General features: G+C 68.8%; 1 protein-coding gene across 4 annotated transcripts in view; it reads left to right on the top strand.

The window, feature by feature from the left end:
- Positions 1–14621, top strand: part of RNF44 (ring finger protein 44) — a 34519-nt gene that overhangs the window by 3229 nt on the left and 16669 nt on the right. Inside the window, exon 1 of one of the 4 annotated variants that reach the window (XM_075009507.1) lies at positions 1436–1491. The exons of 1 other annotated variant lie outside the window; for it this stretch is intronic. The gene's annotated coding sequence lies outside the window, so the exon portion shown is untranslated. Of the gene's footprint in view, positions 1–1435; positions 1492–9904; positions 10008–10794; positions 10955–14621 lie in introns of those variants that run through there. 2 more of the 4 variants (XM_075009511.1, XM_075009506.1) reach the window with 2 other exon arrangements.

Raw genomic sequence — 14621 nt, 5'->3', positions numbered from 1 at the left:
AGGGGGCTGTGCAGGCCATGGGTTAACATACATGGGCTGAAACACTGGGGCTGGGAAGTGCTTCCTGTCACCGCCAGCCCCTGGGCACCCCCTGCCCTGGCAGCACCCCTGCTGGGGATGGCAGGGCACTGCCCTGAAATCAGGGAAGAGTTACAGCAGGGCTGCTCTCTGGGACTGGGGCGGCTGAGAACCTGGGTCCCTTCTAGCCTGGGGCAGTTCCCTGGCTGACGCCGTACATGGGGGCCAACTAGATAATCCCACAGGTCCCTTGGGAATCTGGGGGTCGCAGCAGGGTGGAGGGTGCTGCCCCTCTGTGCTGGCAGCACCTGTGAGCGACCTCCAGGGAGCAGCTCCTCCACCCGTCGCCCAGCCGGGTGCCTGGTGCCCCAGCTAGGCTGCAGGAGGGCCAGGACTCTCCCAGGGCTGTGTTGGGCGAGAGGCTCCCAGCCTACAAATCCCTGTGCTCTGGCTCAGCTCTCCGAGGGATTTCGTTGGTATCGTGGGGAGGGCAGCGCGGTGCAGTGGTCGGGGGGTGAGTGCCTGAGAATCAGCCCTTCAGCAGGGCTCCCTGCTGACCTGCCACAGAGCTCATGCCTCTCTCCAGGCCTCAGCTTCTCCAGCTGGGGCCACGGCTCCTGGCCAGCCGAGACTCTGGCGGGGCGGCAGTAACGGGCCACGTTTTGCCCCACCAGTGAAGACAGCTCGGTGCAGAAGGCATTCTCCTGCAGCCCAGGGGCCCTTTGCTGACCGGGCTCAGGCCAGGTCCTGCTGGCCGTGCCAGGTGTCCCCAGGCTGCTGCAGTGCTGCGGTGGGCAGCCTCCCCCTGGCACAGCCTGGCTGCCGGCGGGGGTGGGGGGGCAGTTTGGTGGGTTCAGCCTGTGCCCTCTTGCACTTGGCCGCTGCAAGCTGTGCCTCCTTGGCGGGGCAGTGGGTGCCCAGGAGCGCCGTGCGGGCACCTAGCGACCCCCGCAAAGCTGCTTGCAGCACGTGGACGGATCGCGGCCCCTACTTCGGTTGGGGGGTCTGCAGCTTTTACCCCCCCATCCCCCGCGTCTGTGCTTCACCCCTGCGCCCGCTCCAGGGCACCGCGCCTGGATGCATTCGGCCCCTGCTCTGCCCGGACCCTACCCCGCAAGCGGGGGCCCGAAGGGCGCAGGCTGGGGGTACAGCCCAGGGCCCAGCCGAGCAGGATTTGGGGGCGCAGCCTTTAGACATGTCACGGCCCCGGCCCGGGGCGCTTCGGTCGCGCAGCCTTTAGGTGCACTACGGCCCCGCCTGGCTTGGCCGGAGCCCTGCGAAGGCGGAGCGGGCCGCGGACCGGCCCATTCACGCCGCGGGGAGAGGCCGCTGCTGCGTGCGGCGCGGCCGATTCCATCGGGCGGCCGGGGGGGAGAGGAGCGGTAGCGTGGGGCGGGGCTGAGCGCTGGGCCGAGCAGCCAGCGCCAGGCAGCTGCACCGCGCCCGCGGGCTGAGCCCGGCCGGCGGCGGCAGGTAGGGCCCGGGCGAGGCGGTGCAAGGGGGGAGGTGCAGGCAGCGCCCGGGGCAGGAGATGGGTCGGGGGGAGGTGCAGGCAGAGCTGGGGCAGGTGGGTGGGTGGGTCGGGGGGGAGGTGCAGGCAGAGCCGTGGGGGGTTGGGGGGGAGGTGCAGGCACAGCCTAGGGCAGGTGGGTGGGTCGGGGGGGAGGTGCAGGCAGAGCCTAGGGCAGGTGGGTGGGTCGGGGGGAGGTGCAAGCAGAGCCTAGGGCAGGTGGGTGGGTCGGGGGGGAGGTGCAGGCACAGCCTAGGGGCAGGTGGGTGGGTCGGGGGGAGGTGCAGGCACAGCCTGGGGCAGGTGGGTGGGTCGGGGGGAGGTGCAGGCACAGCCTAGGGCAGGTGGGTGGGTCGGGGGGAGGTGCAGGCAGAGCCTAGGGCAGGTGGGTGGGTGGGTCGGGGGGAGGTGCAGGCACAGCCTAGGGCAGGTGTGTGGGTCGGGGGGAGGTGCAGGCACAGCCTAGGGCAGGTGGGTGGGTCGGGGGGAGGTGCAGGCAGAGCCTAGGGCAGGTGGGTGGGTCGGGGGGAGGTGCAGGCACAGCCTAGGGCAGGTGGGTGGGTCGGGGGGAGGTGCAGGCAGAGCCTAGGGCAGGTGGGTGGGTCGGGGGGAGGTGCAGGCACAGCCTAGGGCAGGTGGGTGGGTCGGGGGGGAGGTGCAGGCACAGCCTAGGGCAGGTGGGTGGGTCGGGGGGGAGGTGCAGGCACAGCCTGGGGCAGGTGGGTGGGTCGGGGGGGAGGTGCAGGCACAGCCTAGGACAGGTGGGTGGGTCGGGGGGAGGTGCAGGCACAGCCTAGGGCAGGTGGGTGGGTCGGGGGGAGGTGCAGGCAGAGCCTAGGGCAGGTGGGTGGGTCGGGGGGAGGTGCAGGCACAGCCTAGGGCAGGTGGGTGGGTCGGGGGGGAGGTGCAGGCACAGCCTAGGGCAGGTGGGTGGGTCGGGGGGGAGGTGCAGGCACAGCCTGGGGCAGGTGGGTGGGTCGGGGGGGAGGTGCAGGCACAGCCTGGGGCAGGTGGGTGGGTCGGGGGGGAGGTGCAGGCACAGCCTGGGGCAGGTGGGTGGGTCGGGGGGGAGGTGCAGGCACAGCCTAGGACAGGTGGGTGGGTCGGGGGGAGGTGCAGGCACAGCCTAGGGCAGGTGGGTGGGTCGGGGGGAGGTGCAGGCAGAGCCTAGGGCAGGTGGGTGGGTCAGGGGGAGGTGCAGGCAGAGCCTAGGGCAGGTGGGTGGGTCGGGGGGGAGGTGCAGGCAGAGCCTAGGGCAGGTGGGTGGGTCGGGGGGAGGTGCAGGCAGAGCCTAGGGCAGGTGGGTGGGTCGGGGGGGGGGGAGGTGCAGGTACAGCCTAGGGCAGGTGGGTGGGTCGGGGGGAGGTGCAGGCAGAGCCTAGGGCAGGTGGGTGGGTCGGGGGGAGGTGCAGGCACAGCCTAGGGCAGGTGGGTGGGTCGGGGGGGAGGTGCAGGCAGAGCCTAGGGCAGGTGGGTGGGTCGGGGGGAGGTGCAGGCAGAGCCTAGGGCAGGTGGGTGGGTCGGGGGGGGGGAGGTGCAGGTACAGCCTAGGGCAGGTGGGTGGGTCGGGGGGAGGTGCAGGCAGAGCCTAGGGCAGGTGGGTGGGTCGGGGGGAGGTGCAGGCGAGTCAGGGGGAGCCCAGGGCAGTGGGTGCACAGGGCACGAAGCAGATAGGTGTGATAGGGAGAGCTGGGCGGTGGGTCGGCGTTAGCGGGTTTACCTTGCGTCTGCTCTCTGGGGTGCAGGGAAATGTGCTCCCCGGCAGGGCTCCTTGCGCCTGGTGCTGGCATTGCAGGGACCCGCCGGGCTGTGTGTGCAGGGCGGGGAGGTGGTGCTGGGCAGCCTTTGCCTGGGGCGGGGGGCTGCACTGAGGTTGCTCTGTCTCGCCCTGGGGGGTGTGAGAGGCAGTCACCGGGCGCGTGGCAGGCTGTGCTAGCGTGTGGCTCTCTGGATGACCTGCTCCCGCCCGGCTGCAGGCTGGGGGACCAGGCTGCGAGGAGGTGGCTGCTGGTGAGCCTGGAGCTGGAGCATAGGGACTGAAGGAAGTGGACTGGGTTTGCACGGTGGTGCCCTAAAGGGCCTGACCGGATGTGGCCCTGGTGAGGCACGAGCGTGGGCCCTTGCCTTACGTTGCCAGCCTGGCAGCAGGGGCCCCACAGCCCCTTTCCCCTGGCATGGTGCTTGGTCTCTGAGTTTCTCTTGCTGAAACGGAGCTGTCTTCCGCTGCAGGGTGGAGGCCCCAGGGGCGGAGCCTGGCCCCCCGAGGCCTGGCGGGCATCTCCATAGGCCCCTTGCACTTGGGGATGGGTCCCAGCACAGGGCAGCTCTGCACTGTAGACCTGAGCTGGGCTTGATTCCTAAGCTGTGCTCTGGGGAAGGGCTCTCCAGTGTTACAAGCAGCCCCTGTGCTAGGACAGGCTGCGGTGGCCGCTCTCAGCCCAAGAGCCCGGTGGGATCCATCCGGCTCCTGGACGGTGGAGCCTAGGCCGGGGGGTGCACGGAGCTGTCAGTGCCGGTAGCGCCTGTGGGGGGCGGGGGGTGTTTCTGGTCCCAGATCTGCTCCGAGCCGCAGCTGTGCTGCCCAGCCAGGCTGTGGTTGGCTCCCCTTGAAAAGGCCCAGCCATGGGCGCGTCTTTGCGGGGTGACGGGACTCCCTCCTGCAGCGCGCCCCTCGAGGCAGAGGGTGGCAGGCTGGCTGCCGTGTCATTCCCCCTTGGGCTCCTTTTCTTGTCTGCTGGAGGGTCTCCAGCCTTTGAACCCCCCAGTCTCCCGGGTTCTTCTGTCCCGGCGGAGCCCACAGGACGCTTTGCTTGGCTCTCCCCCGCCGCAGAGCTCCTGCCCGGAGCGTGGGGACCCGGCGTCCCACTGGCCTGGCTCGTCTTCAGCTCCACTCTGCTGCTTAGCCCAGCGATCCTGGAGGGACGGCGGCAGGAGGGCGGCTCTGAGCGCCTGAACAGCATCACTCGCAGCTCAGGCAAGGGAAGCCACAGAACTGCCAGTGGCGGCTCTGCAGCTTGCAGGGCATAGACCCGCGCTCAGCTGCGCCACGGAGTCCCTGGTTACCTGTGAGCCGGGCCGGTGCGCGGAGAGACGTGGGGCGCTGGCATGGGAGTCCGGCATCTGGCCCAGCCGCTGTGCAGAGTGGCGGCTCGCTGGCACCCTCTCGCCGGGGCGCTGCAGCTGGCCACGCGTGAGCTCGGCCGCGTCCGGGGCGAAGCGCCCTGGGGTTCCCACCGACCGCTCCGGCCTGCCCCTGCTCCGCCCCCGCCCAGAAACCTCCACCTCCCTCTGTGCCGGCTCTGCCCTGCCACCCGCCTGCTGTGGCTGCTGCTTCCTCAGGCTCGCTCAGCCCCTTCGACCCATCACGTCGATTGCCAGCCGCTCAGCCGCACCTCCTGGGCCATCTCCCGCACCTGCCTGGTGCCTCTGCCAGGCTGCCCCTGGGTGGGGCGTCCCTCCCCACCCGCCCTGCACACCGACGCCCCAGGGGTGGCCCACACGCCCTACGCTGGAGGTCAAACAGCTGCTCTGGGAGCCGCCCCGGGGGGCCCAGCTGGAGGGTGGTACCTTGCGCCAGGGAGCGGTGCAGCCTCGCTGCCCTTGGTTGGTGGGATTCACACAGCTCTGTGCCCCCTGGTTCCCTGGCCCAGCCTACCCAGAGGAGATACAGGCCTGGCCTCATCCGGGGGAGAGCAAGCTGGTTTCCGCAGTGCTTTGTGGGTAATTATGCACATTGCAATGAAGATAATGAGGCCAGCTCTGTAGCAGTGCCTAACAATGCGAGCGGTGCGGTGAGCTGGTGGAGGTGCCTTTGGGTGTCACCTTTGGGGGTTTGCAGCCAGCCTGGCCGGGGGACGGCCCTCTGTGGGGCTGAGGCTGGGGCTGGGGCCGGGCTTCGGGGTTCTGACGAATGCGCGTCTCTTTGAATCCCCCTTCGCAGGGGGAGGGCCTGCAGCCCTCAGCGCTGCTCGGAGCAGGATGGGTGTGGGACTCTGAGGGAGAGTCTGGGAAAATGCCGGGGGGGGGGCCTGTTTCCCGCCTGGGGCAGTGGGGATGGGGAAGGGGCCCCAGGCAGCAGTGACCGGCGGTGAGCCCTGTGTGTTCTGGGAGGGAGTAGGGGCTGGGTATTCCCCTGGCACAAGCAGCTGCCAGGCCTGGCTCTGACCCCTGCGGCAGGGGTGGCCTGGCCTGGGTGCAGCTCTTTGGGCTTGGGGGGCTGGTGCCTGGCATTTGCTGTTTGACTTAATGGTCTCTCCGAGGCGCCTGGTCCCACCCCGCAGCCACGTGCTGCATCTGGCCAGAGCAAAGGCAGGCCCCCGGGGCGTGGAACTAGAAACCCCCGGCCCTGCCAGGCCTGGCAACCCCGTGGCTCTCGGCACCGCCCCGAAGCCTGCAGCCCGCCTCTGAGCAGGGCCGGGGCGTCGCCCTGTGGCGTGGTGGTGTGGCTGGGATGAGTGTGGCCACAGGCGGCTGTGGGGGTCAGGGTAGCAGAGGCGTGGGCCTGTGGCTGAGCCCCTCTGGGCCCTGGGGCTGCTGGTGGTGGTTGGGCCGGGCAGCGGGGGGCGAGACGGCAGGGCTTCCCTCGGGCTCTCTTCTCGGTCGGGGGAGCTGTGGGACTCGGGGCGAGGGGCTCCCTGCTGCCCCTGAGAAGAGGAGGTGGCGCCCGGCGTGGGGAGAGGCGATGCCTCCTCCTCTGCTGGCGCAGCTGTGCCGGGTCCCCAGGAGGTGGCCAGGCACAGCCTGGAGGGGCAGCTGACTTGGCCGGTGCGCTTCCTCCAGGCCTGCTCTGACCCACAGTGGCGGCCCCAGGGGGGCGTGAGCTGGCTGAGCTCGAGTGAGGGAGCTGCAGCCTTGGCCTCCCGGCTGCTTCCACCACGGTTCTGCTCCACAGGCTGCCGGCCCCTGTGGCCGCCAGCCGTAGTCCGGGGAAGATTTCCAGGGAGGCCTGCGTGCCACGCGGAGCCCTGGCTGGTGTGGTGGTGGCAGCGGCAGGCTCGCCCGGGGAGAGGCCGGGGCAGCGCTCCGGGGACCAGCAGGAAGTGGTGCAGCCGTGTGCTAAGGTCTGCAAGCGGAGCACCTTCCGCCTTTTGCACGCAGCTTGCGGCAGCTGAGGCAGCAGCCGCCTCGGGGTGTGCCAGCCGCCCGGGCCAGCTGGTGGGGAAAGCTTTCCCGGCAGCACCCATCAGCACAGCGCGCCCAGGCTGTCACCCCGCGCTGGAGCCTGTGAGGTGTGGGAAGGACTCCTGGCAGTTACCTTGGACTTGGAAAGCTGGGCATGGCGTGGCGTGGCATGGCGCAGTGTGGCTGGGTGGGGCGGGGCACGGCACGGCGGGGTGGGGTTGGGCTGGGTGGGGTGTGGCGTGGGGTGGTGCGGCGCAGGTCCCTAGAGCAGCAGGACTGGCCGCCTCCTCCTGACGTGCTTCATGGCTCCCGTTCCCGGTGCACCCAGAACAACCGCAGGGGCGAGAGGCGTAGGTTGGCGCGGCGTCAGTTGCCCCTTGGGTGCGGCCGTGGGGTGTGGCTCTGCCCCTGCCTGCCCAGGCTCTGGCAGGGGCATTGATCGGGCTGGGAGCCCAGACCCAGCTAGTGAAATAGAGACTGTGGGTGGTTGTTCGAAACGGGCGCGAGTTTAGGGGAGATGTTGTTACCCTGTTCCCTGGCCCTGGGAGAGGCCCACGGCAGAGATTCCCAGGTAGGGCTCAGGGGCTGCCCGTGTCCTGCGGGGGCCTGGCACAGGGCAGAGGTGGAGTTGTGGGAGCAGCTCCGAGGAACCGTGTGTTCGCTGGGCGTGTGCCTGGTTCGGGTGGCAGGATCGTGGCCCAGGGCAGCGAGGTGAGCCGGGCTCTAGGAGAGGGGAGCTCTGACCGCCCTGATAAAGGGGCCTCTGAAACCTGCGTTTCGGCCCCGCCGCGCTGGCTGGGTTCAGGTCCAAACGCTGCCACTGGGTGCTGACGGCGGGGCCCCCGCACTTTGGGCTGGCTGGGCCCTCTCCCTGCCCTCCGGGGCCTGGCTCACCCCCGGCTGGCCTTAGGAGCGCCTGGCCAGGCCAAACTAGCATGGCACCGGTCATCCTGGCTCCTCTGGCGGGCGTGGCAGGATCCGGCCGTCCCGCCCAGCCCTCAGCCATGCCCACTGTACACCCTGTGGCATGGGGCGTGTCTTGGCAGAGAGGCACGTGTTGGGAGCCCTTCAGCTGCAATGTAGACATGGGCTCAGGGACCTCGCGAGAGCCCCAGGGCCTGAACAGCTGCACTACAGGAAAGCAGCCCCTTCGCCCCAGCCCCCAGTGAGGAGGTGTGGGGTTAAGTGCAGGGTTAGACACACCTGGAAGGGCTGGGGCTTGGAGCTGACTGCTTTGTTTGCTTTCTGGGTGGGAAGACCCTGGCTTCGGGGCCCTGAGGGTCTCCCCCCCGCCCCCCGCCCGGCTCTGCTTCTGGAGAAGACACCAAAATGAGCCTGAGCAAAAATGGTTAGCGGCTTGGAGGCCTGGGAGCGGATCAGGGAGGAGAATTCATAAGGGGAGATGCAGTGAGCTGCCTCAAACCCGCCCGATCTGATCCTGCTACAGACCTGACCTGTATCTGGGTCATGGGAGGCAGCACATGTCTGCAGCAGCAGCTGGTGTCTTCGGGAGGGTTGGATTTAGGCGACCAGGGAGCGGATGGGCGGTGTGTTTACTCATGCTGCAAAGCAGCCGATGAGCGCTTGTAACGTCTCCTTGGAGGAAGCGTTGGCATGCACAGCCGCGGCAGCGTGGTAAAAGTTGCGTGGTGAGCTTCCCCCCAGCCTGGGGGACTGGTGGGTCTTGAGGCGAGGCAGATTTACAAGCTGGTGTGATCAGACTGAGGAAGGAAGGGGAAGGAGACCAGGGCCCTGGGGATTGGTGCTGGAATTTCTCCTATCCCAGCGAGTGCTGTTGAAAAGCGGCTGCTCTCTGGTCCCCTGCTGGGGCTGAGGACCCCGCTACAGGTCGTCACAGCTCACAGCTACTGGCACTCATGGGCAGCCTGGGCACAGAGGTCAAGGGCGGCTGGGAGCATGGAAGCTGAGCTGCCTTGGCGCTAGGGCAGGGTGCAGCGTCTTGGTGAAGGTGGGTGAAGTTTGCACGCCTGCTGCCCACACCTTTCGTCTACGGCTGCCACCAGCACTAAGCTCACTGCCGGAGCGACGCTCCCCTGGGAGCGGTGGGAAGTTAAGTTCTTTAGCAAGGATGTCCCCAGCACCGTCTGTCAGCGAGTGAGGGCAGTGGCTTCTCGGAAGGCTTCCAGCCCAAGCTGGTGGGGAACGCGGCAGTGCCTCCCGAAACCATTGCGGGTGAGCCCTCTGCCCTGTCCAGCTGTCGTCCTGAGGAAGCAGAGAGCTGGCTCGGACTGAGGACAGCCTGGGCAGTGCAAGTCAGCGGGGAGGACGCCCATCCCCTGGGGGGGAAGCAGAACGCAGGTTTCGCTGCTTGGTTCCAGCAGAACCTGGAGACCTCATTCAGACCTAGGTCCCTCGTTTTGCCAGTCTGTACAACCCTTTACGGAGACCTGGCTTCTGCCCCAGGGAACGGGCAGGCTGAGGTGAGAGGGAGCCAACAGCCGGGGAGAAGGAGACTCCTGTTTGTCTATGCAGCAAGGTCTCCCCCTTCACAAATGCAGTCATTCGCCAGCGGTTGCTGCTGTGGGGCAGGGGACTCTGGCGGCTGCCGCTGCACCGTACTGGCAAAATTCAGCCTTGGTGAGGGTTTTCAACACCGAACCCTTGCAAATGCCGCCACCCTGCTGTACATATAACTACATGCTACACTGATTGCACAAACCTCCTCTTCTCCTCCACCCCAGGGCCTGAACCAGCCAGCGTGTGAGGTTCATGTGGCTGGAGGACGCCCAGACGGAAACTGCTGATTGGATGGTAGCCTGGCTGGCAGGGGGCAACTTTCTGCATGTTTGTGGCCGGTGCCCGTCCCAAGAGTGATGGTTAAATCTTGCTCCAGTTCTCCTGATCTCCTTACCACTGGGTACTTGCACTGTCCTCTTCCCGGCCCTGCCCGTGTCCCTCAGGAATGCTCTTTGCTGGGGCCAGTTTGGGGCGACTGGCACACGTGGATGGCAGGGTGAGGAGCGGAGGCTGAACAATGAGGCCACAGGCTGTGGTTTAGTTTGGACCCAGCCTCTGGCTTTTGGTTTGGTACTTAACTGTTTACCTGGTGTGACTTGCACAGAGCAGCCGGGTGAGTTTCCGAAGGGTCAGGCCGTGGCGCCTTTTGGCGTGGTGCCCTGGGCTCACAGCACAAGTGACGTGGCTCCCTCTGGCCTGTACGGTCTTAGCAGCTGGTGCCCTCGGACTGTCCCGCTGTAAAGCCACAAGCCTGTCCGGAAGCTAGTTGGACTTTTCTGTTGCTAACCGTGTATGTGGTTGGTGTTCAAGCAATGGCGGCCGCTCGCACGCTTCTCTCTGCATCTGTGATTCGTGCCAAGTGACACCGAGAGATGAGAGAGTAGGTGGGGCTGGGGGGGATGTATCTGATTTCTTGTACGATTTGCGTCCTGTGTGTTTCACGGCACTTGGGGTGTGAGGAGGTTCATTGCACGCTGGCTCCCTGTTGTGGCATTTCACAGAACTCAGAGGGAAAAAGAAAGTTGGTGGAGCTGTGACTTGGCGGGGGCCTGGGCCGGGTGACTGGCCCCCCAGCTGGGGGGACTCCTTGTTTTCAGTGCCTGGGTTCCCAGAGACTGGCGGCCGCGTCACACGACCCGGGCTCCAGAGAATGGCAGCGGAAGCCACGGCTGCGTGGCCGCACTCGCGCCGCACGAGGAAAGGGCCGTGGTGTGGCGCGTGCGAGGAGCGCGGGCCTGGGCCTGTGGCCGCCGGTGCCCCCCGGGCAGGGCCTGGCGCTGGGTTGGTGGGGGAGGAAAGCGCCGGCGGCGGGGGGCCCTAGTGAGCCCCTCGCCGCACGGCGGCCCGCGGGGTCACTAGTGAGTGTGCCGCTCTTGTGCGAGAGGGGTCACGCGGGGACACTGGCGGGTCGCTGGGCTGCGGGCGGGGCTCTGCGCAGCGGGGAGGAGCCTGAGGTCGGGGGGCGGGGCTCTGCGGCGTGAGCCGTGGGCCCCGCCCCGCCCCGCCCCCGTCGTTGCTAGGATACCCGGTCCCCTGGCTACTCCGAGCCGGGGCGCCGCGTGGGGAGGGGGGGAGCTCGGCCCCCGGCCTGCAAGATGGCGGCGGAGTGTGACGCGACCGGTCACGTGTCCCAGCCGGGAGCGCGCCCCAGCCCGCCGCGCGCGCGCGCGACCGGCCCCGAATGTTGTGAGTCAAACGCCCCGGCCGCCGCTCCCCGCCGGGTCTTAAAGGGCCAGAGGCCGGGGCGGCCCGCGGGGCGCCGGGCCGGGAGGGGAGCGGAGGGGAGCCCGCCCCCGGAGCGCCGCGGGCGGCCGCGTCAGGCCGCAGGTAGGGCCGGGGCGGGGGCCACCTGCTGCGCGCCCCCGCCGGCCGCTCTCCGCCCCGCGCGCTGCTGGCCCCGGGGCGCCGCCACGTGCCGCTCCCCGCCGCGGTGCTTTGTGGGCGTGTGCGGGGCTGCAGCGGGCGCGGCGTCGCGGCTGCAGGATCGGGCCCCGCGCGTGCCTGGGGGGGGGCGGTCGCGGCTGCAGGATCGGGCCCCGCGCGTGGCTGCAGAGGGGCGGTCGCGGCTGCAGGATCGGGCCCCGCGCGTGGCTGCGGGGGGGCGGTCGCGGCTGCAGGATCGGGCCCCGCGCGTGGCTGGGGGGGGGCGGTCGTGGCTGCAGAATCGGGCCCCGCGCGTGCCTGGGGGGGCGGTCGCGGCTGCAGCATCGGGCCCCGGGGGGGCGGCAGGCGGGGCCCGGGGCGGCCTCCGCTCCCTTTGTTATTGCTTTTGTTTGGCAGCGAGCACATGGCCTGGGCTTGGGCGGCTCTTAAAGTCACAGCGCCCCCGCCCCGGCCGCTCGGGGCCGCCAGCTGCGGGAGGTGGTCCAGCCCGAGCGCAAGGGCCGAGATCCCGGGGTGCAGTGGGGCTGCCCCACGGCTGCCCTGCCTTGTGAGCCCCGGTCCTGGGAGGGGGACTGCTGAGGTAGCTCGGTGCAGGGGAGCTGCGGGGGGCTGGGTGCAAGGGGAGCTGTGGGGGCTGGATGCAGGGGGGCCGCAGGGTTTTGAGGGGGGCTGCGGGGCTCTGAGGGGGGCTGGGTGCAGGGTTGCTGTGGGGGCTGGGTGCAGGGGTTTTGAGGGGGGGCTGGGTGCAGGGGGGCCGCGGGGCTCTGAGGGGAGCTGAGTGCAGGGGGGCTGCAGGGGTTTTGACAGGGGCTGGGTGCAGGGTTGCTGTGGAGGCTGGGTGCAGGGAGGCTGCAGGGTTTTGACGGGGGCTGGGTGCAGGGGTGCTGTGGAGGCTGGGTGCAGGGAGGCTGCAGGGTTTTGACGGGGGCTGGGTGCAGGGGTGCTGTGGAGGCTGGGTGCAGGGAGGCTGCAGGGTTTTGACGGGGGCTGGGTGCAGGGGTGCTGTGGAGGCTGGGTGCAGGGAGGCTGCAGGGTTTTGACGGGGGCTGGGTGCAGGGGTGCCGTGGTGGGAGGTGGTGAAGCGCCACCTCTAGTGACCTCCCCTCTTGATGTGACTTTGGTGGCGCTGCCTCCTCCGTGGTGGGGGCTGGCCGGGGTAGGGCCGCCTGCTCTTGCTCCCTGCTGCGATGGCTGGGGGTGCGATCTCCCCGGGGCTCCGGCCTACCGCCAGGCAGCATGTTGCCTGGGATATCTGGCGCTCCTGCAGTGCGGGTCTCTTTGGCCCTGATGGGTGCTGTGTGCCCTCCCAGCCCCCCTGTGCTCCAGGGCCGGATGTGCCAGCATCTGCCCAGGAGCAACTGCAGAGCCGCAGCCCTGCGAGTGCCTGGTTTTAACCCTCTCCTCCTGGAGCAGTGGCACAGGCTGGACCCTTTGTGTCCCGTCTCTCCTGCGAGCAGAGCAGCACCCACCAGTGTCCATGGGGCAGGGAGCCAGAGGTTACAGCTGCCAGTTGCAAACAGAGGGAGCTGAGCAAATAAGCCGGCGGGAGGCAGCTACAGATGGTGGGAGTGGCGGGGAAGGAAGGTCCTTGGAACAACAACCTTGGGACTGGGAGAGCTGGAGGCGGTCAGCGGGGCGGCTGGCAATAGGGCCGATAAGATAGGTGAGAACGGGGCAGCGGAGATGGGGGTGGGGAGCTGGGGTGGGGCTGGGCCCCAGGGGCTGGCCAAAGGGCCTGTGCTGGAAGAGGCTGCCCTGAGCCGCCTTCCAGGTACAGCTGTCAGCAGAGCAGCGCTGCCTGGGGCGGGTGGGCTCAGGCTGCAGGAGATGTGCTGGGTGGAAGTCCTGCCCTCGCTGGGCTTGCAGCTGCCCCAGGGAGGTGCTGGGCCCGGGGCAGCTGGGGCGGTATAAACAGGCTGTGGCCCGGGGAAGAGCCCGGACCTGTGGGCTGGGCTGCCCGGGCGGGAGTGGCCCTGGAGCTACCCAGGCAGGAGGAGGAAGGGGACAGCCTGCCCTGGGCCGAATGTGAGGGCGTATAGGTCCCCTCAGTGCCCTGCTCCCTGCAGCTCCTTGGTGAGTGGGGATCCCCCAAGCCGGGCACACCGCCAGCCTCCTGTGGCCTGCAGGCAAAGGCTGGCAGCCCCACGGGCACCGCTTGTGGGTCGCACCAATTTCGCCCCAGCCCCAGCTCTTGGCCCGGCCCGGCCCGGCCCCCCAGCTCAGCGCACTCGGGGTCGAGTTCATGGGTTATCCCAAGGCTGCTGGAAGGGGCATGGGGGGAGCAGGGCAGTGACTGTTCCCAGCTCCCCAGATGCTGCTGCAAACAAGGGGGAAGCTACCTTAGACCAGACCAGATCTTCGTCCTCCTCTGCCCTGCCACTGCTTCGGCCAGTGGGAGAGCCCTGGCCCCTGCTCACAGCCCCATCTCGCCTCTCCTCGGGGCTGGCCCTGGCTGCTCTGCGGGGTGCCTGCGCGGTGCAGCTAGTTCCCTTTGGGGGGGTCTCCCGGCAGCCACTCCCTGCGTTGCTGCTGGGAGCCGGGGCTGAGGTTTGGCACACGGCCTGCGGAGCTGCAGGAGCCCGGCGCTGAGCCGGGTGCTTGGGCTTTCTCCTCTGCTTGGGCTCTGTGCTGCTGGGGTGGGGCCGTGGCCTGAGCTGAGAGGCAGACGGAGGCCGGCAAATACAAATGTTAGGTAAATTGGCAGCTTGTAGCAGAGCTTACCTGGGGCTTCTGGCCTCCCTGCGCCAGGCGGGCTGGGCTACTGGCACGTCTCCGAGTTAACGGCCGTTGACTAGCACATGTGCCCCGACCTTCCGGGGAGATGCCAGGCTGCTGCTCGTGGGCGCTGAGTGCCGGGACGCCTGCAGGGTGCTGCTGGGGGTACGACAGCTGCCCTGGGGAGCAGCCAGGGCCAGCCACTCGGGAGAGGCAGAGCGGGGAACCGGCCCCGTCGCATAGGGCAGCACTGCTGCATGGCCAGGCGCTGGCGAGACGGAGCTGGCGGGGTGCGGACGGTTCCCAGTGGAGTGGGCGACCCCGAGGACCAACAGCACGGGCGAGGGTGGGAGTTTAATCGCGCGGGGGGCAGGGTCACGCTCCGGGGCTAGTACTGGGGGATGGCGTGTGGGCCGGTGACGGCAAGCTGGCAGTGCGGTGGGGCTGTGAGCAGGCATGTGCTGGCCAGGACTGTTGGGCGAGGTGTTTCTGGGGAACAGGGAGCATTACTGCCGTGGTACGGGCTCACGCCCTGTTGGCGTCGCCCGGGCAGGATGCACTGGCACAGGATGTGCCACAGGGGTGGCTGGGGCCTGGCACCTGGCCGTGAGACCGGGAGGAGGGCTCGGCGTGCTTAGCCCGGCCTGGCCTGGCCCGGCAGGGCAGGGCAGGGCAGAGCAGGCGGCTGATCGCTGGCCCGTCAGTCGCGCCCGCAGGGGGCTGAGAGCTGATGGCAGTAGAGGTCTGCGCTGGCCCCCGGGCAGGTGGAAAGTGGCCCAGCTAGAGGCGAAGGTCTGGCCCGCAGAGGGGAGCACATCACTAGCTTTACTTGAGCCGGGGGGTCCCTTCCACGTGGGCTTCAGCTGTTTCAGACTGGCTGGGGCCTTGGGGGGCT

Source organism: Carettochelys insculpta, chromosome 15 (assembly GCF_033958435.1).
Source record: "Carettochelys insculpta isolate YL-2023 chromosome 15, ASM3395843v1, whole genome shotgun sequence".
Lineage (NCBI taxonomy): Eukaryota > Metazoa > Chordata > Testudines > Carettochelyidae > Carettochelys > Carettochelys insculpta.
This window is presented reverse-complemented; position numbering and strand designations above follow the sequence as displayed.